A 27,255-nucleotide genomic window follows, 5' to 3' on the forward strand; every position below is an offset into this window, starting at 1 on the left:
ATTTTACCTTTATTTTAAAATTATCACCAAAATTAAAAATTTTTTTTACATTTAATTTTAAAAATTAATTTTTAAATTAACTAGAAAAAACTAACAAATATTTTTAAAAAAAAATATGCAAAGGTAACTACCTTACACAAAAATTTATAAAAAAATTAAATCAAAAATTAATCTTTATTAAAAATAACAAAAATTAACACAATTAGAATTTTACCCTTTATTTTAAAATTATCACCAAAATAAAAATTTTTTTTACATTTAATTTTAAAAATTAATTTTTAAATTAACTAGAAAAACTAACAAATATTTTTAAAAATATTTAAAAAAATTTATTTTACCTTTATATCTTCAATATAATGCTCTTAAATTAAGCTATTTAAATTTAATAATTAAATAATAAAATAATTAAAAATCATAAAAAAAAATAATAAAATATAAACTTTATAACTATTTAAAAAAATACTCTGTCTAAATCTAATTATTTTCTTAAAAAAATAAATTAAACCTCTATTTAAATTATATTCAATTCAACCAATTTCAAAAACCTTTAAAGTAAAAAATCCAATATAAAGAAAATTATTTAAAAAAAAATTTACTTTAAAAAATAATAAATTTCATATTAATCTAAAAAAAAAAATATTAAATAAAGAAAATATATATTTTATAGAAAATAAAAAATTATTAAGTTCAAAAAAAAATCAAATTCTAAAAAATAAAATTAATACTCTTAAAATCTTAAATTTAAATTCTAATAAAATTAAATCAAATTTATAAAATATTAATCATATAAAAAAAGAACCAAAAAACAACATAATAAAACTAATAAATATTATACTAATAATTAAGATTTTTCTTTCAAATTTAATAATCATTAAATAATTAAATATAGAAAAATTTATTATTATTAAATAATAAATTACACGAATTGAATAAAAAAAAGTTAAAAAAAAAGAAAATAAAAAAAAAAAAAAAAAAAAAAAAAATTCAAATTTATTATTAAAAAGTATTCAAAAATCAAGTCCTTAGAATAAAAACTACAGAAAAAAGGAAAACCACATAATGATATTAAAGTAAATATAAAAATCAAACCACAAAAAGGTAAATAATCAATTAATCCCCCTATTTTACGAATATCTTGATTATTATTTATATTAAGAATTAAAATACCAGATCTCAAAAAATATTATAGATTTAAATAAAGCATGTATTAATAAATAAAAAAAACATATATCAATTTTACCTAAACATAAAATCATAAATATAAAACTTATTTGACTTAAAGTAGAAAAAGCAATAATTTTCTTTAAATCAAATTCAAAAATTGCATTTAAACCAGATATTAATATAGTTAAACAAGAAATTACTATTAAATAATTTAAAAAAGAAAAATTTAAAAAAATTTCATTAAACCGAATTATTAAATAAATACCAGCAGTTACTAAAGTAGAAGAATGAACTAAAGAAGAAACAGGTGTAGGAGCTGCTATAGCTAAAGGCAACCAAGTAAGAAAAAGGAATTTGAGCTCTTTTAGTCAAAGAAGCAAATATAATTATCAAACTAATAAAAAATAAATAATTTAAATTTCTATAATAATTAATTAAAATAAAATTTCAAGAACCAAAATTTAATATTCAAATTATAGATATAATAATAAATAAATCACCTAAACGATTTAAAATAACAGTTACCAATCCCGAACTATAAGATTTTTTATTTTGATAAAAAACAACTAAACAGAAAGAAACCATTCCTAAACCATCTCAACCCAACAAAATTCTAATTAAATTAGGACTAAGAATTAAAAAAAATATAAACATAATAAAAAAAATTTATTAATATTAAAAATCGATTCTTATTAAAATCATAATTTATATATTCTATTCTATACAATAAAATTATTGAAGAAATCAAAAATACAAAAGAAATAAATATTAAAGATATTCAATCCAATAAAATAACATATAAAACTATACAAGAATTAAAAAAAAAAAATATATACTCAATAAAATAAAATTTATCAAAATAAATTAATAATAAGCCTAAAATAAAAAAAATAATAAATGATATAAAAAAAAAAAAAAAAAAAAAAAAAAAAAAATTAAATTTAATTATTTAAATATAACATATAATCTTTAATTCCACAAATTAATATTTTAATTAAACTATTTAAATAACAAAATAATTCTATAATTAAAAAAATTATATTCAAAGGTAATCAATGTATAAATAATAATAAATATTCTGTTAAATTAATATAAACTAAATAATTTATATTAAAAAATAATTTACCATATTGAGTATATAAATATAAATAAAGACTATATAAAAATATTAAAATCATAATTAATAAATAAAATATATAAAAATAATCTAATCAAATTATTAAACTAATTAATAAAAATAATTCACCAAATAAATTTAAAGAAGGAGGAAAAGATATATTAGAAGAACATAATAAAAATCATCAAAATGATAAAAAAGGATAAATATTAATTAAACCTTTATTTAAAAACATTCTACGACTTTTAAAACGTAAATAACAAATATTTCTTAAACAAAATAATCCAGAAGAACATAAACCATGACCAAATATTAAAATTAATGAACCAAAATAACCTCAATTATTTAAAGTTAAAAACCCAATAATAACTAAACCTATATGAACAACAGAAGAATAAGCAATTAAAATTTTAAGATCTCTTTGAAAAAAACAAACTAATCTTAAAATTATTATTCCTAATAAACATAAAGAAATTAATAAATAATTAAATTTAAGATTAATCTTAAAAATTAACATTAAAATATGATAAATACCAAAACCACCTAATTTTAATATAATACCAGCTAAAATTATTGAACCACAAATAGGAGCTTCAACATGAGCTTTAGGTAATCAGATATGAAATATAAATAAAGGTATTTTAACTAAAAAAATTATTATTAAAAATATATAAAAATAAAAATTTAAATTATTTAAATAATCAAAATAATACATAAATATAAAGTTAAAATTATTTAAACTTAATAAACATGAAAAAAAAAGGTAAAGAAAAAAAAATTATATAAATAAATAAATAAAATCCAGCTTTAAAACGCTCATATTGATATCCTCAACCATAAATTAAAATAATTACAGGAATTAAATTAATTTCATAAAAAATATAAAATAAAAAAAAAACTATTTCTAAAAAAACAAAAATAAAAAATAATAACAAAAATAAATATTAATAAATTAAAATAATTTAAATAATTATTTTTAAAATTAAGTCTAGAAATATAAACTAATCTAATAATCCAAATACCTAATATAAATATTAAATAAGAAAATATATCTATACCAAATAAATATCTAATATTTAAAAAATAATTGAATATTGGAATCTTAAAATATATAAAAAAAAAAAAAAAAAAAAAAAAAATTCTGGGCTAATCATCATCTTTTAACCTTCAAGCTAAAAAAAATCATTCTAAAAATAATTAATATTAAAATTATTCATTGTAAAATTATTAATGATTTTATATAATCATTTCCATATATACGAACTATTAAAATCAAAATTGTTAAACCTAATACTCTTTCACTAATACAAAAAATAAAAAAAACTAATAATAAAATATATTGCTTAATAAATATTATTAAATTTAACAAAAATAATAAAGATAAAATTAATAATAAATATTCTAATCCTAAAAGTATTATTAATAAATGATTAAAATTAAAAATATAAAATAAGACTCCAGAAAATAATATAAATATTAAAACTAAAATAAATAAATTTATCATTTTAATAGTTTTAAAAAAAACATTGATATTGTAAATCAAAATTATAAAATTATTTAAAATAAATCAGTATAAATATATACATATTATCATTAATCTCCAAAATTAATATTTTAATTAAAATATATACTGAATTTTAAAAATTATTTTATTAACTAATTTAATTATAGCAATTATATTAACAATAATGAAATCACCTATTAGATCAAATTTAATTATTTTAATTCAAACAATAACTTTAACTATAATAATTAATTTAATTAATAAAACATCATGAATTTCATTTATAGTTTTCATTTTATATATTGGAGGATTAATAATTATTTTTTTATATATCTCAAGAATTGCTTTTAATGAATTAAATATTAATAAAAATTATAAAAACCATAATTTACAAAATAATTTTTATATTCTTAATATTAATTTACTTTAAATTATCTCTAAATATAGAAAATATGATTTATGAAAATAAATTTATATTTGAAGATAACTTTTACTTATTAAACATATTTATAATACCTAATAATATTTTAATCTATATAATTATATTTATTCTTTTTTTTATATTAATTTTAATTATCTGAATATTAAAAATTAATAAAGGACCAATTCGACAAAAAACCAATTAATGAAAAAAAACATAATAAAAATTATATCACCAATATTAAACTTACCAACACCTACTAGAATTAGTTTTATATGAAATTTTGGATCTTTATTAATAATCTGCTTAATTAATCAAATTTTAACAGGATTATTTTTAGCTTTCCATTATAAAACAGATATTAACTTAGCTTTTCAAAGAATTATTAATATAAATCGAAATATTAATTTTGGATGATTAATTCGTTCTTTCCATGCTAATGGGGCATCAATATTTTTTATTATAATTTATATTCATATTAGACGAGGAATTTATATAAATTCATTTAATTTTAAAATAACATGAATTGTAGGAGTATTATTATTATTATTAACTATAATAACAGCTTTTGTAGGATATGTATTACCATGAGGACAAATATCATTTTGAGGTGCAACAGTAATTACAAATCTTTTATCAGCAATTCCATATTTAGGAAATTCAATTGTAATTTGAATTTGAGGAGGCTTCTCTATTAGTAATGCTACATTAACACGATTTTTTTCAATTCACTTTATTTTACCTTTTATTATTATTTTATTTACTTTTATTCATCTTTTTTTTTTACATATAACAGGATCTAATAATCCATTAGGTATTAATAGAAATTTTGATAAAATCAGATTTTCACCTTATTTCTTAATTAAAGATTTAATTGGATTAATTATATTTATATGAATATTTTTCATTTTAACTTTAATTTTTCCTTATTTATTAAATGATCATAATAATTTTGATATAGCAAATTCAATAATTACGCCTAATCATATTCAACCAGAATGATATTTTTTATTTTCATATTCAATTTTACGAGCAATCCCTAATAAATTAGGAGGAGTTATTGCCTTAATATTATCAATTTTAATTTTATTGATTATACCTTTATTAAATAAAAAAAACTTCTTAAGAAATAAATTTTATCCTATAAATAAAATTCTATTTTGAATTTTTATTATAACATTTTTTATATTAACATGAATTGGTATACAACCAGTTGAATATCCTTTTATTTCAACAAGTCAAATTTTTACAACAATTTACTTTTCATATTTTTTTATTAATTTTTATATTATAAAAAATATGAGATAAATTATTAACTTAATAAAATCAGTTAATTAATTTATTTAAAATATTTATTTTGAAAATAAAAAATAGAAATTAATTCTATTAACTTAATACTAAAATTAATGATATAAGTTAAATAATTTAATAGAAAAATTAAATATAAATAAAAATAAAGATAAAGGTAAAATTAATTTTCAAATTAAATATATTAACTTATCATAACGAAAACGTGGTAAAAACCCACGTAATCAAATAATTAAAAATATAAATGTTAAAATAAAAATATTTAAATAAAATTTATTCATTATTAAACCAAAAAATATTTCACATAATAATATACCTATAAATATAATTCTTATATATTCAGATATAAAAATAAAAATAAAAGATAAACTTCTAAATTCAATATTAAAACCAGAAACTAATTCTGATTCTCCTTCAGAAAAATCAAAAGGAGAACGATTCATTTCTGCTAAAAATCTAATTAATAATAAAATAAATATTAAAAAAAGAAAAAAAAAAAATTTAGAATTTATTTGATAAATATAAAAATCATTTAAATTAAATCTATTAATTAAAAATATTAAATTTATAATAATAATTATTATTCTTACTTCATAAGAAATTATTTGAGAAATAAAACGAATTATCCCTAAAACTGAATAATTAGAATTAGATGATCATCTAATTATTAAAAAAATATAAACTATTAAACTCGAACAACAAAACATATAAATTAAACCAAAACCTATAATATAATTTATACCAATATAAGGATAAATAAATCAAAAAAAAAACAGAAATTAATAAACCTAATATAGGGGAAATTATAAAAATTAAAAAATTTATATTTCTAGGATAATTAACTTCTTTAAAAAATAACTTTAAACCATCACCTATAGGTTGAAAAACACCTTTAATAAAAAATTTATTAGGGCCTTTACGTAATTGAATATAACCTAAAACTTTACGTTCTAATAAAGTAAAAAAAGCTACTCTTATGAAAACTATTAAAAATAAAATCAAAAAATTAATAATTATAATAAATATAAAAATTACTATCTATAATTAAAATTATATAATTAAATTCTAAATTTAACACAATTATCTGCCAAAATAGTTAAATTAATTTAATTCACTTAATAAAAAAATTTAATTTAATTATTTAATCCTTTCGTACTAAAATAAATTATTTTTTAAAAGATAGAAACCAACCTGGCTTACACCGGTTTGAACTCAAATCATGTAAGAATTTAAAGGTCGAACAGACCTAATACTTAAAATTTTGCACCTAAGATTAATCTTAATTCAACATCGAGGTCGCAAACTAATTTTTAAATTTGAACTTAAAAAATTAATTACGCTGTTATCCCTAAAGTAACTTTTTCCTATAATTAAAAATTTTAATTCAAATAATCACTAAATAATGTAAAATTTTAAAAAAAGTTTAATAATTTTTTTTATCACCCCAATAAAATAAATAATAAAATTAAAATATTTATAATCCAAAAAAATTAAAATTAATATTTATAAAGTTTTATAGGGTCTTATCGTCCCTTTAAATAATTTAAGCTTTTTTACTTAAAAATAAAATTTTAATTATATAAATAATAAAGTTTATTTCTCATCAAATCTTTCATACAAGTCCTCAATTAAAAGACTAATTATTATGCTACCTTTGCACAGTCAAAATACTGCAGCTATTTAATAAATCATTGAGCAGATCCTATATTAAATTAAACTTAATACAATGTTTTTGTTAAACAGATGAAAATAATTTTTGCCGAATTCATAATTTATAAATATAAATTATACTAATTTAATCATTATTACTAAAAATTAAATATTAATTAATAAAATTTAATAAAAAAAATAAATAAATTTATAATAAATTAAAACTAAATAAATAATAAATTTTTACAAACTTATAATAAAAATTTCTATTCCTATAAATTATTAAAATAAATAAATTATTATATAAAAATTTTAAGCTTATCCCTAAAATAATTTAAATTTAAAATATTAATATATAAAATCAAAATAACTTTTAAAATTTTAAATTAAATTTAAATCTTAAATAACTAAATATAATATAACGAATTAAATTTCAAAACTAATATTATTTTATAAATATTTATAAAACAATAAATTAATAATAAAATTAACTCTATAAATTTTGAGAAATTAAAAAAAAATTAAAAATTTTAATTAACCCTGATACAAAAGGTACTAAAAATATTCTTTTTAAAATTTAACTAATTCTTTTACAATACTATTAAACTATAAATCTAAAAATTAATTTTTACTTAATACTAAAACCCTAAATAAATAAATTACTTTTATAAAAAATCAATAAAAAATAAATATATTAATAACTTTAATTTAAATAAAGTTTAACAACATCCTATCATTGTAAATGACATACTTAAATTTAGATATTTATTTATAAAAAATATAATCTTTCTAAATACACTTTCCAGTACATTTACTTTGTTACGACTTGTCTTATTTTTAATAAGAATGACGGGCAATATGTACATATTTTAGATCTTTATTCATATTAATTAAATAAATAAATTTACTATTAAATCCAATTTCATTTTAATTTTCATCTAAAATCCAAAAATAAAATTTAATGTAACCCATTATAAACTTATTTATTAACCACATCTTGACTTAACATAAATCATAAAAATAAACAAAGAAAATAAATTTTTAAATATATTCATGACAGCGATATATGAACTATTTAAAATAAGTAAAATTAATCGTGGATTATCAATTAAAAAACAGGTTCCTCTAATAAGACTAAAATACCGCCAAATTTTTTAAATTTAAAGAACATAACTATTAATTTTTTAGTAAATTAATTTAAACTTTTATAATAGGGTATCTAATCCTAGTTTTAAATAAAATTTAATAGAATAAAATAATTATAATAATAATTCTTAATTAAATTTTACTTTATTAAAAAAAATTAAATTATAAATTATACTTAATACTAATAACCAAACTATTTTACTTGTATATTATGTTTAACCGCAACTGCTGGCACATATTTAGTTTATACTTAAATTAATAATTAAATCTAAATCTCTTTAATATTTAATATTTAATACTGAGAATTATTAAAATCCTTTAAGAACTTATTAACAATCAAAAAATTTCATGTATTTTCTTAATTAAATAAAATTTTATAATAAAATAAATTATATTTATATATAAAATAATAATAATATGGTTTAATATTATTAAAATAAGCAATTTTTAATTAAATTTTAATTTTATTGAATTTATAATAAATTACAATTTTAAATTAAACAATAAAACTTAAGTAAATAAAAATAAATTTTCCAAATTTGAAGACAAAAATTATACACAATTATGTAGTTATACCCAAAAATTTCTCACAAAAATATTTTAATTAACGAATTATGATAAAAAATCGAATAAAGAATTTTTATTTTTACAATTTTTGAAAAACCAAATTATACAATTTTTAATAATTTAACTCAACTTTTTAAAATAAAAAAACTAAATTGTAATTTTTCAACATATTTTTTTTTAATAATGGACATTTCTAACAAATTAAAATTAATTTTATAGATAAAAAAAGTATACTTTTTTTAGTTAATTTATACGACTATTTACATATATTTAAATATTTATATACTGATTAATTCCTAAATTGAAATTTTAATAAAATATAAATATTTTCTGTAATCAGGTTTATACATTTAATGAGCTAAAATTTTAAATTAAACAATAAAACTCGAATAATAAAAATAAATTTTCCAAATTTGAAGACAAAAATCATACACAATTATGTAGTTATACCCAAAAATTTCTCACAAAAATATTTTAGTTAACGAATTATGATAAAAAATCGAATAAAGAATTTTTATTTTTGCAATTTTTGAAAAACCAAATTATACAATTTTTAATAATTTAACTCAACTTTTTAAAGTAAAAAAACTAAAATTGTAATTTTTCAACATATTTTTTTTTAATAATGGACATTTCTAACAAATTAAAATTAATTTTATAGATAAAAAAAGTATACTTTTTTTAGTTAATTTATACGACTATTTACATATATTTAAATATTTATATACTGATTAATTCCTAAATTAAAATTTTAATAAAATATAAATATTTTCTGTAATCAGGTTTATACATTTAATGAACTAAAATTTTAAATTAAACAATAAAACTCGAATAAATAAAAATAAATTTTCCAAATTTGAAGACAAAAATCATACACAATTATGTAGTTATACCCAAAAATTTCTCACAAAAATATTTTAGTTAACGAATTATGATAAAAAATCGAATAAAGAATTTTTATTTTTGCAATTTTTGAAAAACCAAATTATACAATTTTTAATAATTTAACTCAACTTTTTAAAGTAAAAAAACTAAAATTGTAATTTTTCAACATATTTTTTTTTAATAATGGACATTTCTAACAAATTAAAATTAATTTTATAGATAAAAAAAGTATACTTTTTTTAGTTAATTTATACGACTATTTACATATATTTAAATATTTCCTAAATTAAAATTTTAATAAAATATAAATATTTTTCTGTAATCAGGTTTATACATTTAATGAGCTAAAATTTTAAATTAAACAATAAAACTCGAATAAATAAAAATAAATTTTCCAAATTTGAAGACAAAAATCATACACAATTATGTAGTTATACCCAAAAATTTCTCACAAAAATATTTTAGTTAACGAATTATGATAAAAAATCGAATAAAGAATTTTTATTTTTGCAATTTTTGAAAAACCAAATTATACAATTTTTAATAATTTAACTCAACTTTTTAAAGTAAAAAAAACTAAAATTGTAATTTTTTCAACATATTTTTTTTTTTAATAATGGACATTTCTAACAAATTAAAATTAATTTTATAGCTAAAAAAAATATACTTTTTTTAGTTAATTTATACGACTATTCCTACTTTAATTTTTCAAATAATTGAATTTTCAAACTAGAAACCTTATATATATATATACAATAAATATATGTATATATTCATATAAGGATTTATATACATATATATATATATATATAAGATGTATAGATAATATTACTATATAAGGATTTATATATATATATATATATATATATATATAATATAAGCTATATAGATGTATATATGTATTATATATATATACTATATATATATGAAGTCTATATATGTATACTACTATATATATTAATAAATCCTCTATATACTCTTTCTTCTTTCTTTTTTTTTTTTAAAGGAGGGCTACGCCCCCCTTTTTAGACAATTACAAACGTCATGCCTCACTAAAACATATTTTTTTTAAAATTTTATTGAGATTATTCCCAATCTCTATCTAAACCAAGAAACATTTTTTTACTAAACAATATTTTTAAAAATAAAATGCCTGAAAAAGGGTTACTTTGATAGAGTAAATCATGTATTATATATACTTTTATTATACTTTAAGAAACTATCTAATCCATAAATTTCAAAAATTTATATGCATAAAACACCTAAGTATATATCATAAAGAAAAATAAGCTAAAATAAGCTTTTGGATTCATACTTCAAATATAGAATAAAATTCTTTTTTCTGATAAATTTAAATTTAACAAAAATTATATTTTTTACATTATTAATATTTAGAACTTTAATATCAATTTCAGCATCAAATTGATTATCAATATGAATAGGATTAGAATTAAATCTATTTTCAATTATTCCAATTTTAAACTTTAAGTCATCAATTTACTCAATTGAAGCTACAATAAAATATTTTTTAATTCAAGCTTTTGCTTCAATTTTATTACTAATTTTTTTAATTAATAAAAATCTATTATTTATAAATAATGATAATATTTTAATTATAATATCACTATTAATAAAATTAAGATTAATACCTTTTCATTTATGATTACCTTCAATAATAGAAGGACTGAATTGAATATCATGTTTATTAATAATAACTTGACAAAAAATCACACCTTTAATTATAATTTCTTATTTAAATATTAATAAAAATATAATTTTTTTAATTGTATTAATCTCAATAAATTCAATTTTTGGTTTAAATCAAAATTCAATACGTAAAATTTTAGCTATATCATCAATTAATAATACTACCTGAATACTATTTGCAATTTTAATAAATGAAAATTTATGAATTAATTACTTTTTAATTTATTCTTTATTAAATTTTTTAATTATTAAAATACTTAATAATTATAATGTTAATTATATTAATCAAATAAAACTATTTAATTTAAATTTTTTTTTCAAATTAAATATATTAATATTAATTTTTTCAATTATAGGTTTACCTCCCATAATAGGATTTTTAATAAAATGAATACTAATTAAAACTTTAATCTATAATAATATATATATTATTATAATAATATTAATTATACTAACTATTTTAAATTTACTTTTTTATATTAAATTAACTTATTTTATATTATTTAATTTTAATCTTTTTAATAAATGATATCTAATATATAAAAAAAACAATTATGATTTCATTATATTAATAAATTTTTTTAGATTATTTTTTAGTTACTTATTTATTTATTAAGGTTTTAAGTTAACTAAATAAACTATTAATCTTCAAAATTAAAAATATTATATTTTAAACCTTAATTAAATAATTAATACCTTTAAATTTGCAATTTAATATCATTTAATATGAATATAAGATTTAATGATAAAAAGATTATTTAATCTATATATAAATTTACAATTTACAACCTATTATCAGCCATTTTATCTATAAAATGAATTTTTTCAACTAATCATAAAGATATTGGAACTTTATACTTTTTATTTGGTATTTGATCAGGTATAATTGGATCATCTCTTAGAATTTTAATTCGTCTAGAACTAAGACAAATTAATTCTATTATTAATAATAACCAATTATATAATGTAATTGTAACAATTCATGCTTTTATTATAATTTTTTTTATAACAATACCAATTGTAATTGGTGGATTTGGAAATTGATTAATTCCTATAATAATAGGTTGTCCTGATATATCATTCCCACGTTTAAATAACATTAGATTTTGATTATTACCCCCATCATTAATAATAATAATTTGTAGTTTTTTAATTAATAATGGAACAGGAACAGGATGAACTATTTATCCACCTTTATCAAATAACATTGCACATAATAATATTTCAGTTGATTTAACTATTTTTTCCTTACATTTAGCAGGAATCTCCTCAATTTTAGGAGCAATTAACTTTATTTGTACAATTCTTAATATAATACCAAATAATATAAAATTAAATCAAATTCCTCTTTTCCCTTGATCAATTTTAATTACAGCTATTTTATTAATTTTATCTTTACCAGTCTTAGCTGGTGCTATTACAATATTATTAACTGATCGAAATTTAAACACTTCATTTTTTGATCCAGCAGGAGGAGGAGATCCTATTCTTTATCAACATTTATTTTGATTCTTTGGACATCCTGAAGTTTATATTTTAATTTTACCTGGATTTGGATTAATTTCACATATTATTAGTCAAGAAAGAAATAAAAATGAAACATTTGGTAATATTAGAATAATTTATGCAATATTAACTATTGGATTATTAGGATTTATTGTATGAGCTCATCATATATTTACAATTGGTATAGATGTTGATACACGAGCATATTTTACATCAGCAACTATAATTATTGCCATTCCTACAGGAATTAAAATTTTTAGATGATTAGCTACTATTTATGGATCTAAAATTAATTTTTCACCCTCAACAATTTGATCTTTAGGTTTCATTTTTCTATTTACAATTGGTGGCTTAACAGGAGTTATTCTTGCTAATTCATCTATTGATATTATTCTTCATGATACTTATTATGTAGTAGCTCATTTTCATTATGTATTATCTATAGGAATTGTATTTGCAATTATTGCTAGACTAATTCATTGATTCCCAATTTTTACAGGATTTTCTATAAATAACTTTATTTTAAAAATTCAATTTATTTTAATATTTATTGGAGTAAATTTAACTTTTTTCCCCCAACATTTTTTAGGTTTAAATGGAATACCTCGACGTTATACAGATTATCCTAATAATTTTTTATTATGAAATATAATTTCATCAATTGGATCAATAATTTCAACATTTAGAATTATCATTTTAATTTATTCAATTTGAAATAGAATTTTTTTAAAAAAAACAACAATTTTCAAATTAAATTTAAGAAACTCTATTGAATGAATTCATAATTTACCTCCATTAGAACATTCATATTCAGAATTACCTTTAATTATTAATTTCTAATATGGCAGAAATTATATGCAATGAACTTAAAATTCATTTATAAAGAATAATCTTTTTTTAGAAATTATAACTTGATTAAAACTAAGATTTCAAAATAGAAATTCGCCATTAATAGAACAATTAATTTTTTTTCATGATCATACAATTTTTATTATTATTATAATTATATCAACAATTACTTACATAATATTATTTATTATAAACAATAAATTTATTAATATTAAAATTTCAGAAAATCAAATAATTGAGTTTATTTGAACAACAACTCCACCTATTATTTTAATTTTTATTGCCATACCTTCTTTACATTTATTATATTTAATAGATGAAATTAAATGTCCTATTTTAACAATTAAAATTTTTGGGCATCAATGATTTTGATCCTATGAATACTCAGATTTTTCAAATATTGAATTTGAATCATATATAATTAATGATTTAAATAAAGAAAATTTCCGTTTAATTGAAGTAGATAATAAAACTATTATCCCATTTAAATTTAATATTCGACTTTTAATTTCATCAGATGATGTTATTCACTCTTGAACTATTCCAAGTTTAGCAATTAAAATTGATGCAATTCCAGGACGAATAAACCAAATTAATCTTTTTATAAATCGTCCTGGAATATACTTTGGTCAATGTTCAGAAATTTGCGGAATTAATCATAGATTTATACCAATTCAGATTGAATCAATTAATTTAAATAAATTTATCTATTGAATTAAAAACTTTTAACTCATTAGATGACTGAAAAGCAAAGTAATGATCTCTTAAATCAAAATATAGTAAATTAGCAATTACTTCTAATGAAAGAGATTAGTTAAAGTTATAACATTAATTTGTCAAATTAAAATTATTTATTTATATCACTTAATCCCTCAAATAGCACCAATAAATTGATTAATTCTATTTATATTTTTTTTTTCTATATTCTATTTAATTATAAATCTATTATACTTTAATTTTATTAAAAATATAAAAATTAAAATTTCATTTAAAAATAACATAAAAAATTATAATAAATTTATTTAATATTTTTGACCCTTCAACAAAAGTTTTTAATTTAGAATTAAATTGAATTAGAACTTTATTAATTATTTTAATAATACCAAATTTTTTATGAATTATACCAAATCGAATAAATTGATTTATATTTAAAATTTTTAATATATTAAATAACGAAATATTAATATTATATAAAATAAAAAAAACTAAATCACCTGCATTTATATTTATTGCATTATTTATATTTATTTTACTTAATAACTTTTTTAGATTATTTCCTTATATTTTTTCATCATCAAGTCATATAATTTTTTCAATTACTTTAGCTTTACCATTCTGATTATTTTACATTATTTTTTCAACATGTAAAAATACAAAAAATATAATTGCACATTTAATTCCACTTAATACACCAATTTATTTAGCCCCATTAATAACAATCATTGAAACAATAAGAATTATTATTCGACCATTTTCTTTATCTATTCGTCTAACTGCAAATTTAATTGCAGGACACTTACTTATAACATTATTAAACTTTAATTCAATAATAATCATTATTATTTTAATTCAAATATTTATAATAATTTTTGAATTATGTGTAGCCTTAATCCAAAGATATGTATTTTCAATTCTTTCATCTTTATATTCTAGAGAATAATGATAAAAATTAATCAACCTTATTTTATTCTAAATTTAAGTCCATGACCAATTTTAATAGCTTTAAATACTTTTAATTTAATGATTTCAAATATCATAATTATAAATTTTAAATTTAATTTAATATCATTAATAAATTTAATTTTAATTATTACTATTTCAATCTTATGATGACGAGATGTAATTCGAGAAAGAACATTTCAAGGTAATCATAATTTTTATATTATAAATCTAATTAAATTTAGAATAATCTTATTTATTATTTCTGAAATATTTTTATTTATTTCATTTTTTTGAAATTTTTTACATAATTCTTTAGCACCATCAATTGAATTAGGATTAAACTGACCTCCTAAAAACATTAATTTTTTCAATCCATTATTAATCCCATTACTAAATACAATTATTTTATTAACATCAAGATTCACTGTAACATTAACTCATCTTTACTTATTAAATAATTCAAAAAAAAAAAACAATTATTTTTATAAATATAACAATTATTTTAAGTATCTATTTTTTATTACTTCAAATATTAGAATATAAACAAGCAACATTTACATTTTCAGACTCAATTTTTGGATCATCATTTTATATAGCAACAGGATTCCATGGTTTACACGTTATTATTGGAACAATTTTCCTAATAATCAATTTAATACGTATAATAAAAATACATTTTTCATATATTCATCACATCAGATTTGAATTAGCTGCTTGATATTGACATTTCATTGATATTATTTGATTATTTTTATATATAACTTTCTACTGATGAAATAATTAATTTTATTAATATATATAAATAGTATATTTGATTTCCAATCAAAAAGTTTAATTTTTAAATAAAATAATTATATTAAATTTAATATCAATATTAACAATATTTATTATTATACTAATTTTATTTTCAATTATAATTTTAATCAATATAAAAATAAAATTTAACTACAACAAATCAGCACCATTTGAATGTGGATTTGATCCATTTAATAAATCACGAATTCCATTTTCCTTAAATTTTTATTTGATTGCAATTATCTTTTTAATTTTTGATATTGAAATCTCAATTATTCTACCAATAATTATAAATTTCAAAATCTCTAATATACTATATTTCAATATTATATTCATAATATTTTTTATATTTATAATTATTACTATTTTTTATGAATGAAAATTTGGATCATTAAATTGAAAAATTTAAAGGATAATAGTTAAAATTTATAACATTTAATTTGCTTTTAAAAATTATTATATAATTTATCTTAAATAAGAAGTAATATTTTACATATTAATTTCGACTTAATAATAGATTATCAAAATCCTTATTTATTAATTGAAACCAAAAAGAGGTTTATTACTGTTAATAATAATATTGAAAAAAATTCCAATTAAAAAGATTTTAAAAAAAAAGAAGCTGCTAACTATCTTTTAAAGCATTTAAAATGTTTAATCTTTAATTTATTTATTAGTTTAATTAAAACATTATATTTTCAATATAAAAATAATTTTTATTTATAAATAATAATTTTAAAAATTAATTTTTAAATTAACTAGAAAAACTAACAAATATTTTTAAAAAAAAATATGCAAAGGTAACTACCTTACACAAAAATTTATAAAAAATTAAATCAAAAATTAATCTTTATTAAAAATAACAAAAATTAACACAATTAGAATTTTACCTTTATTTTAAAATTATCACCAAAATTAAAAATTTTTTTTACATTTAATTTTAAAAATTAATTTTTAAATTAACTAAAAAAACTAACAAATATTTTTAAAAAAAAATATGCAAAGGTAACTACCTTACACAAAAATTTATAAAAAATTAAATCAAAAATTAATCTTTATTAAAAATAACAAAAATTAACACAATTAGAATTTTACCTTTATTTTAAAATTATCACCAAAATTAAAAATTTTTTTTTACATTTAATTTTAAAAATTAATTTTTAAATTAACTAGAAAAACTAACAAATATTTTTAAAAAAAAATATGCAAAGGTAACTACCTTACACAAAAATTTATAAAAAATTAAATCAAAAATTAATCTTTATTAAAAATAACAAAAATTAACACAATTAGAATTTTACCTTTATTTTAAAATTATCACCAAAATTAAAAATTTTTTTTACATTTAATTTTAAAAATTAATTTTTAAATTAACTAGAAAAACTAACAAATATTTTTAAAAAAAAATATGCAAAGGTAACTACCTTACACAAAAATTTATAAAAAATTAAATCAAAAATTAATCTTTATTAAAAATAACAAAAATTAACACAATTAGAATTTTACCTTTATTTTAAAATTATCACCAAAATTAAAAATTTTTTTTACATTTAATTTTAAAAATTAATTTTTAAATTAACTAAAAAAACTAACATTCTGTGTGCTCTACCTTACACAAAAATTTATAAAAAATTAAATCAAAAATTAATCTTTATTAAAAATAACAAAAATTAACACAATTAGAATTTTACCTTTATTTTAAAATTATCACCGAAATTAAAAATTTTTTTTACATTTAATTTTATAAAATTAATTTTTAAATTAACTAGAAAAACTAACAAATATTTTTAAAAAAAAATATGCAAAGGTAACTACCTTACACAAAAATTTATAAAAAATTAAATCAAAAATTAATCTTTATTAAAAATAACAAAAAATTAACACAATTAGAATTTTACCTTTATTTTAAAATTATCACCAAAATTAAAAATTTTTTTTACATTTAATTTTAAAAATTAATTTTTAAAATTAACTAGAAAAACTAACAAATATTTTTAAAAAAAAAATATGCAAAGGTAACTACCTTACACAAAAATTTATAAAAAATTAAATCAAAAATTAATTCTTTATTAAAAATAACAAAAATTAACACAATTAGAATTTTTACCTTTATTTTAAAATTATCACCAAAAATTAAAAATTTTTTTTACATTTAATTTTAAAAATTAATTTTTAAATTAACTAGAAAAACTAACAAATATTTTTAAAAAAAAATATGCAAAGGTACTACCTTACACTAAAATTTATAAAAAATTAAATCAAAAATTAATCTTTATTAAAAATAACAAAAATTTAACACAATTAGAATTTTACCTTTATTTTAAAATTATCACCAAAAATTAAAAATTTTTTTTACATTTAATTTTAAAAATTAATTTTTAAATTAACTAGAAAAACTAACAAATATTTTAAAAAAAAAATATGCAAAGGTAACTACCTTACACAAAAAATTTATAAAAAATTAAATCAAAAATTAATCTTTATTAAAAATACAAAAATTAACACAATTAGAATTTTTACCTTTATTTTAAAATTATCACCAAAATTAAAAATTTTTTTTACATTTAATTTTAAAAATTAATTTTTAAATTAACTAGAAAAACTAACAAATATTTTTAAAAAAAAATATGCAAAGGTAACTACCTTACACAAAAATTTATAAAAAATTAAATCAAAAATTAATCTTTATTAAAAATAACAAAAATTAACACAATTAGAATTTTACCTTTATTTTAAAATTATCACCAAAATTAAAAATTTTTTTTACATTTTAATTTTAAAAATTAATTTTTAAATTAACTAGAAAAAACTAACAAATATTTTTAAAAAAAAAATATGCAAAGGTAACTACCTTACACAAAAATTTATAAAAAATTAAATCAAAAAATTAATCTTTATTAAAAATAACAAAAATTAACACAATTAGAATTTTACCTTTATTTTAAAATTATCACCAAAATTAAAAATTTTTTTTACATTTAATTTTAAAAATTAATTTTTAAATTAACTAGAAAAACTAACAAATATTTTTAAAAATATTTAAAAAAATTTATTTTACCTTTATATCTTCAATATAATGCTCTTAAATTAAGCTATTTAAATTTAATAATTAAATAATAAAATAATTAAAAATCATAAAAAAAATAATAAAAATATAAACTTTATAACTATTTAAAAAATACTCTGTCTAAATCTAATTATTTTCTTAAAAAAATAAATTAAACCTCTATTTAAATTATATTCAATTCAACCAATTTCAAAAACCTTTAAAGTAAAAAATCCAATATAAAGAAAATTATTTAAAAAAAAATTTACTTTAAAAAATATAATAAATTTCATATTAATCTAAAAAAAAAAAATATTAAATAAAGAAAATATATATTTTATAGAAAATAAAAAATTATTAAGTTCACAAAAAAAATCAAATTCTAAAAAATAAAATTAATACTCTTAAAATCTTAAATTTAAATTCTAATAAAATTAAATCAAATTTATAAAATATTAATCATATAAAAAAAGAACCAAAAAACAACATAATAAAACTAATAAATATTATACTAATAATTAAGATTTTTTCTTTCAAATTTAATAATCATTAAATAATTAAATATAGAAAAATTTATTATTATTAAATAATAAAATTACACGAATTGAATAAAAAAAAAAAAGTTAAAAAAAAAAGAAAATAAAACAAAAAAAAAAAAAAAAAAAAAATCAAAATTTATTATTAAAAAGAGTATTCAAAAATCAAGTCCTTAGAATAAAAACTACAGAAAAAAGGAAAACCACATAATGATATTAAAGTAAATATAAAAATCAAACCACAAAAAGGTAAATAATCAATTAATCCCCCTATTTTACGAATATCTTGATTATTATTTATATTAAGAATTAAAATACCAGATCTCAAAAATATTATAGATTTAAATAAAGCATGTATTAATAAATAAAAAAAAACATATATCAATTTTACCTAAACATAAAATCATAAATATAAAACTTATTTGACTTAAAGTAGAAAAAGCAATAAATTTTCTTTAAATCAAATTCAAAAATTGCATTTAAACCAGATATTAATATAGTTAAACAAGAAATTACTATTAAATAATTTAAAAAAGAAAAATTTAAAAAAATTTCATTAAACCGAATTATTAAATAAATAACCAGCAGTTACTAAAGTAGAAGAATGAACTAAAGAAAGAAACAGGTGTAGGAGCTGCTATAGCTAAAGGCAACCAAGAAGAAAAAGGAATTTGAGCTCTTTTAGTCAAAGAAGCAAATATAATTATCAAACTAATAAAAAAATAAATAATTTTAAATTTCTATAATAATTAATTAAAATAAAATTTCAAGAACCAAAATTTAATATTCAAATTATAGATATATATAATAAATAAATCACCTAAACGATTTAAAATAACAGTTACCAATCCCGAACTATAAGATTTTTTATTTTGATAAAAAACAACTAAACAGAAAGAAACCATTCCTAAACCATCTCAACCCAACAAAATTCTAATTAAATTAGGACTAAGAATTAAAAAAAATATAAACATAATAAAAAAATTTATTTAATATTAAAAATCGATTCTTATTAAAATCATAATTTATATATTCTATTCTATACAATAAAATTATTGAAGAAATCAAAAATACAAAAGAAAATAAATATTAAAGATATTCAATCCAATAAAATAACATATAAAACTATACAAGAATTAAAAAAAAAAAAATATATACTCAATAAAAATAAAATTTATCAAAATAAATTAATAATAAGCCTAAAATAAAAAAAATAATAAATGATATAAAAAAAAAAAAAAAAAAAAAAAAAAAAAAAATTAAATTTAATTATTTAAATATAACATATAATCTTTAATTCCACAAATTAATATTTTAATTAAACTATTTAAATAACAAAATAATTCTATAATTAAAAAAAATTATATTCAAAGGTAATCAATGTATAAATAATAATAAATATTCTGTTAAATTAATATAAACTAAATAATTTATATTAAAAAATAATTTACCATATTGAGTATATAAATATAAATAAAGACTATATAAAAATATTAAAATCATAATTAATAAATAAAATATATAAAAATAATCTAATCAAATTATTAAACTAATTAATAAAAATAATTCACCAAATAAATTTAAAGAAGGAGGAAAAGATATATTAGAAGAACATAATAAAAATCATCAAAATGATAAAAAAAGGATAAATATTAATTAAACCTTTATTTAAAAACATTCTACGACTTTTAAAACGTAAATAACAAATATTTCTTAAACAAAATAATCCAGAAGAACATAAACCATGACCAAATATTAAAATTAATGAACCAAAATAACCTCAATTATTTAAAGTTAAAAACCCAATAATAACTAAACCTATATGAACAACAGAAGAATAAGCAATTAAAATTTTAAGATCTCTTTGAAAAAAACAAACTAATCTTAAAATTATTATTCCTAATAAACATAAAGAAATTAATAAATAATTAAATTTAAGATTAATCTTAAAAATTAACATTAAAATATGATAAATACCAAAACCACCTAATTTTAATATAATACCAGCTAAAATTATTGAACCACAAATAGGAGCTTCAACATGAGCTTTAGGTAATCAGATATGAAAATATAAATAAAGGTATTTTAACTAAAAAAATTATTATTAAAAATATATAAAAATAAAATTTAAATTATTTAAATAATCAAAATAATACATAAATATAAAGTTAAAATTCATTTAAACTTAATAAACATGAAAAAAAAAGGTAAAGAAAAAAAAATTATATAAATAAATAAATAAAATCCAGCTTTAAAAACGCTCATATTGATATCCTCAACCATAAATTAAAATAATTACAGGAATTAAATTAATTTCATAAAAAATATAAAATAAAAAAAAACTATTTCTAAAAAAACAAAAATAAAAAATAATAACAAAAATAAATATTAATAAATTAAAATAATTTAAATAATTATTTTTAAAATTAAGTCTAGAAATATAAACTAATCTAATAATCCAAATACCTAATATAAATATTAAATAAGAAAATATATCTATACCAAATAAATATCTAATATTTAAAAAATAATTGAATATTGGAATCTTAAAAATATATAAAAAAAAAAAAAAAAAAAAAAAAAATTCTGGGCTAATCATCATCTTTTAACCTTCAAGCTAAAAAAAATCATTCTAAAAATAATTAATATTAAAATTATTAACATTGTAAAATTATTAATGATTTTATATAATCATTTCCATATATACGAACTATTAAAATCAAAATTGTTAAACCTAATACTCTTTCACTAATACAAAAAAATAAAAAAAAACTAATAATAAAATATATTGCTTAATAAATATTATTAAATTTAACAAAAAATAATAAAGATAAAATTAATAATAAATATTCTAATCCTAAAAGTATTATTAATAAATGATTAAAATTAAAAAATATAAAATAAGACTCCAGAAAATAATATAAATATTAAAACTAAAATAAATAAATTTATCATTTTAATAGTTTAAAAAAAAACATTGATATTGTAAATCAAAATTATAAAATTTATTTAAAATAAATCAGTATAAATATATACATATTATCATTAATCTCCAAAATTAATATTTTAATTAAAATATATACTGAATTTTAAAAATTATTTTATTAACTAATTTAATTATAGCAATTATATTAACAATAATGAAATCACCTATTAGATCAAATTTAATTATTTTAATTCAAACAATAACTTTAACTATAATAATTAATTTAATTAATAAAACATCATGAATTTCATTTATAGTTTTCATTTTATATATTGGAGGATTAATAATTATTTTTTTTATATATCTCAAGAATTGCTTTTTAATGAATAAAATATTAATAAAAATTATAAAAACATAATTTACAAAATAATTTTTATATTCTTAATATTAATTTACTTTAAATTATCTCTAAATATAGAAAATATGATTTATGAAAATAAATTTATATTTGAAGATAACTTTTACTTATTAAACATATTTATAATACCTAATAATATTTTAATCTATATAATTATATTTATTCTTTTTTTTTATATTAATTTTAATTATCTGAATATTAACAAATTAATAAAGGACCAATTCGACAAAAAACCAATTAATGAAAAAAAACATAATAAAAATTATATCACCAATATTAAACTTACCAACACCTACTAGAATTAGTTTTATATGAAATTTTGGATCTTTATTAATAATCTGCTTAATTAATCAAATTTTAACAGGATTATTTTTAGCTTTCCATTATAAAACAGATATTAACTTAGCTTTTCAAAGAATTATTAATATAAATCGAAATATTAATTTTGGATGATTAATTCGTTCTTTCCATGCTAATGGGGCATCAATATTTTTTTATTATAATTTATATTCATATTAGACGAGGAATTTATATAAATTCATTTAATTTTAAAATAACATGAATTGTAGGAGTATTATTATTATTATTAACTATAATAACAGCTTTTGTAGGATATGTATTACCATGAGGACAAATATCATTTTGAGGTGCAACAGTAATTACAAATCTTTTATCAGCAATTCCATATTTAGGAAATTCAATTGTAATTTGAATTTGAGGAGGCTTCTCTATTAGTAATGCTACATTAACACGATTTTTTTCAATTCACTTTATTTTACCTTTTATTATTATTTTATTTACTTTTATTCATCTTTTTTTTTTTACATATAACAGGATCTAATAATCCATTAGGTATTAATAGAAATTTTTGATAAAATCAGATTTTCACCTTATTTCTTAATTAAAGATTTAATTGGATTAATTATATTTATATGAATATTTTTCATTTTAACTTTAATTTTTCCTTATTTATTAAATGATCATAATAATTTTGATATAGCAAATTCAATAATTACGCCTAATCATATTCAACCAGAATGATATTTTTTATTTTCATATTCAATTTTACGAGCAATCCCTAATAAATTAGGAGGAGTTATTGCCTTAATATTATCAATTTTAATTTTATTGATTATACCTTTATTAAATAAAAAAAAACTTCTTAAGAAATAAATTTTATCCTATAAATAAAATTCTATTTTGAATTTTTATTATAACATTTTTTATATTAACATGAATTGGTATACAACCAGTTGAATATCCTTTTATTTCAACAAGTCAAATTTTTACAACAATTTACTTTTCATATTTTTTTATTAATTTTTTATATTATAAAAATATGAGATAAATTATTAACTTAATAAAATCAGTTAATTAATTTATTTAAAATATTTATTTTGAAAATAAAAAATAGAAATTAATTCTATTAACTTAATACTAAAATTAATGATATAAGTTAAATAATTTAATAGAAAATATTAAATATAAATAAAAATAAAGATAAAGGTAAAATTAATTTTCAAATTAAATATATTAACTTATCATAACGAAAACGTGGTAAAAACCCCACGTAATCAAATAATTAAAAAATATAAATGTTAAAATAAAAATATTTAAATAAAATTTATTCATTATTAAACCAAAAAATATTTCACAGTAATAATATACCTATAAATATAATTCTTATATATTCAGATATAAAAATAAAAAATAAAAGATAAACTTCTAAATTCAATATTAAAACCAGAAACTAATTCTGATTCTCCTTCAGAAAAAATCAAAAAGGAGAACGATTCATTTCTGCTAAAATCTAATTAATAATAAAATAAATATTAAAAAAGAAAAAAAAAAAATTTAGAATTTATTTGATAAATATAAAAATCATTTAAATTAAATCTATTAATTAAAAATATTAAATTTATAATAATAATTATTATTCTTACTTCATAAGAAATTATTTGAGAAATAAAACGAATTATCCCTAAAACTGAATAATTAGAATTAGATGATCATCTAATTATTAAAAAAATATAAACTATTAAACTCGAACAACAAAACATATAAATTAAACCAAAACCTATAATATAATTTATACCAATATAAGGATAAATAAATCAAAAAAAAACAGAAATTAATAAACCTAATATAGGGGAAATTATAAAAATTAAAAAATTTATATTTCTAGGATAATTAACTTCTTTAAAAAATAACTTTAAACCATCACCTATAGGTTGAAAAACACCTTTAATAAAAAATTTATTAGGGCCTTTACGTAATTGAATATAACCTAAAACTTTACGTTCTAATAAAGTAAAAAAAGCTACTCTTATGAAAACTATTAAAAATAAAATCAAAAAATTAATAATTATAATAAATATAAAAATTACTATCTATAATTAAAATTATATAATTAAATTCTAAATTTAACACAATTATCTGCCAAAATAGTTAAATTAATTTAATTCACTTAATAAAAAAATTTAATTTAATTATTTAATCCTTTCGTACTAAAATAAATTATTTTTTAAAAGATAGAAACCAACCTGGCTTACACCGGTTTGAACTCAAATCATGTAAGAATTTAAAGGTCGAACAGACCTAATACTTAAAATTTTGCACCTAAGATTAATCTTAATTCAACATCGAGGTCGCAAACTAATTTTTAAATTTGAACTTAAAAAATTAATTACGCTGTTATCCCTAAAGTAACTTTTTCCTATAATTAAAAATTTTAATTCAAATAATCACTAAATAATGTAAAATTTTAAAAAAAGTTTAATAATTTTTTTTATCACCCCAATAAAATAAATAATAAAATTAAAATATTTATAATCCAAAAAAATTAAAATTAATATTTATAAAGTTTTATAGGGTCTTATCGTCCCTTTAAATAATTTAAGCTTTTTTACTTAAAAATAAAATTTTAATTATATAAATAATAAAGTTTATTTCTCATCAAATCTTTCATACAAGTCCTCAATTAAAAGACTAATTATTATGCTACCTTTGCACAGTCAAAATACTGCAGCTATTTAATAAATCATTGAGCAGATCCTATATTAAATTAAACTTAATACAATGTTTTTGTTAAACAGATGAAAATAATTTTTGCCGAATTCATAATTTATAAATATAAATTATACTAATTTAATCATTATTACTAAAAATTAAATATTAATTAATAAAATTTAATAAAAAAAATAAATAAATTTATAATAAATTAAAACTAAATAAATAATAAATTTTTACAAACTTATAATAAAAATTTCTATTCCTATAAATTATTAAAATAAATAAATTATTATATAAAAATTTTAAGCTTATCCCTAAAATAATTTAAATTTAAAATATTAATATATAAAATCAAAATAACTTTTAAAATTTTAAATTAAATTTAAATCTTAAATAACTAAATATAATATAACGAATTAAATTTCAAAACTAATATTATTTTATAAATATTTATAAAACAATAAATTAATAATAAAATTAACTCTATAAATTTTGAGAAATTAAAAAAAAAATTAAAAATTTTAATTAACCCTGATACAAAAGGTACTAAAAATATTCTTTTTAAAATTTAACTAATTCTTTTACAATACTATTAAACTATAAATCTAAAAATTAATTTTTACTTAATACTAAAACCCTAAATAAATAAATTACTTTTATAAAAAATCAATAAAAAATAAATATATTAATAACTTTAATTTAAATAAAGTTTAACAACATCCTATCATTGTAAATGACATACTTAAATTTAGATATTTATTTATAAAAAATATAATCTTTCTAAATACACTTTCCAGTACATTTACTTTGTTACGACTTGTCTTATTTTTAATAAGAATGACGGGCAATATGTACATATTTTAGATCTTTATTCATATTAATTAAATAAATAAATTTACTATTAAATCCAATTTCATTTTAATTTTCATCTAAAATCCAAAAATAAAATTTAATGTAACCCATTATAAACTTATTTATTAACCACATCTTGACTTAACATAAATCATAAAAATAAACAAAGAAAATAAATTTTTAA

General features: G+C 15.4%; 4 pseudogenes; 2 read left to right on the top strand and 2 right to left on the bottom strand.

Moving 5' to 3' along the window:
- Positions 1–382: 382 nt before the first annotated feature.
- Positions 383–3,101, bottom strand: LOC132933438 (NADH-ubiquinone oxidoreductase chain 5-like; annotated as a pseudogene).
- A 1,294-nt stretch (positions 3,102–4,395) lies between these two features.
- Positions 4,396–5,208, top strand: LOC132935142 (cytochrome b-like; annotated as a pseudogene).
- A 5,889-nt stretch (positions 5,209–11,097) lies between these two features.
- Positions 11,098–20,433, bottom strand: LOC132933439 (NADH-ubiquinone oxidoreductase chain 5-like; annotated as a pseudogene).
- Positions 20,434–23,525: 3,092 nt separating this feature from the next.
- Positions 23,526–24,506, top strand: LOC132933440 (cytochrome b-like; annotated as a pseudogene).
- The last annotated feature ends 2,749 nt before the right edge of the window (positions 24,507–27,255 follow it).

The sequence above is a fragment of the Metopolophium dirhodum genome, chromosome 1, assembly GCF_019925205.1.
Source record: "Metopolophium dirhodum isolate CAU chromosome 1, ASM1992520v1, whole genome shotgun sequence".
NCBI lineage: Eukaryota > Metazoa > Arthropoda > Insecta > Hemiptera > Aphididae > Metopolophium > Metopolophium dirhodum.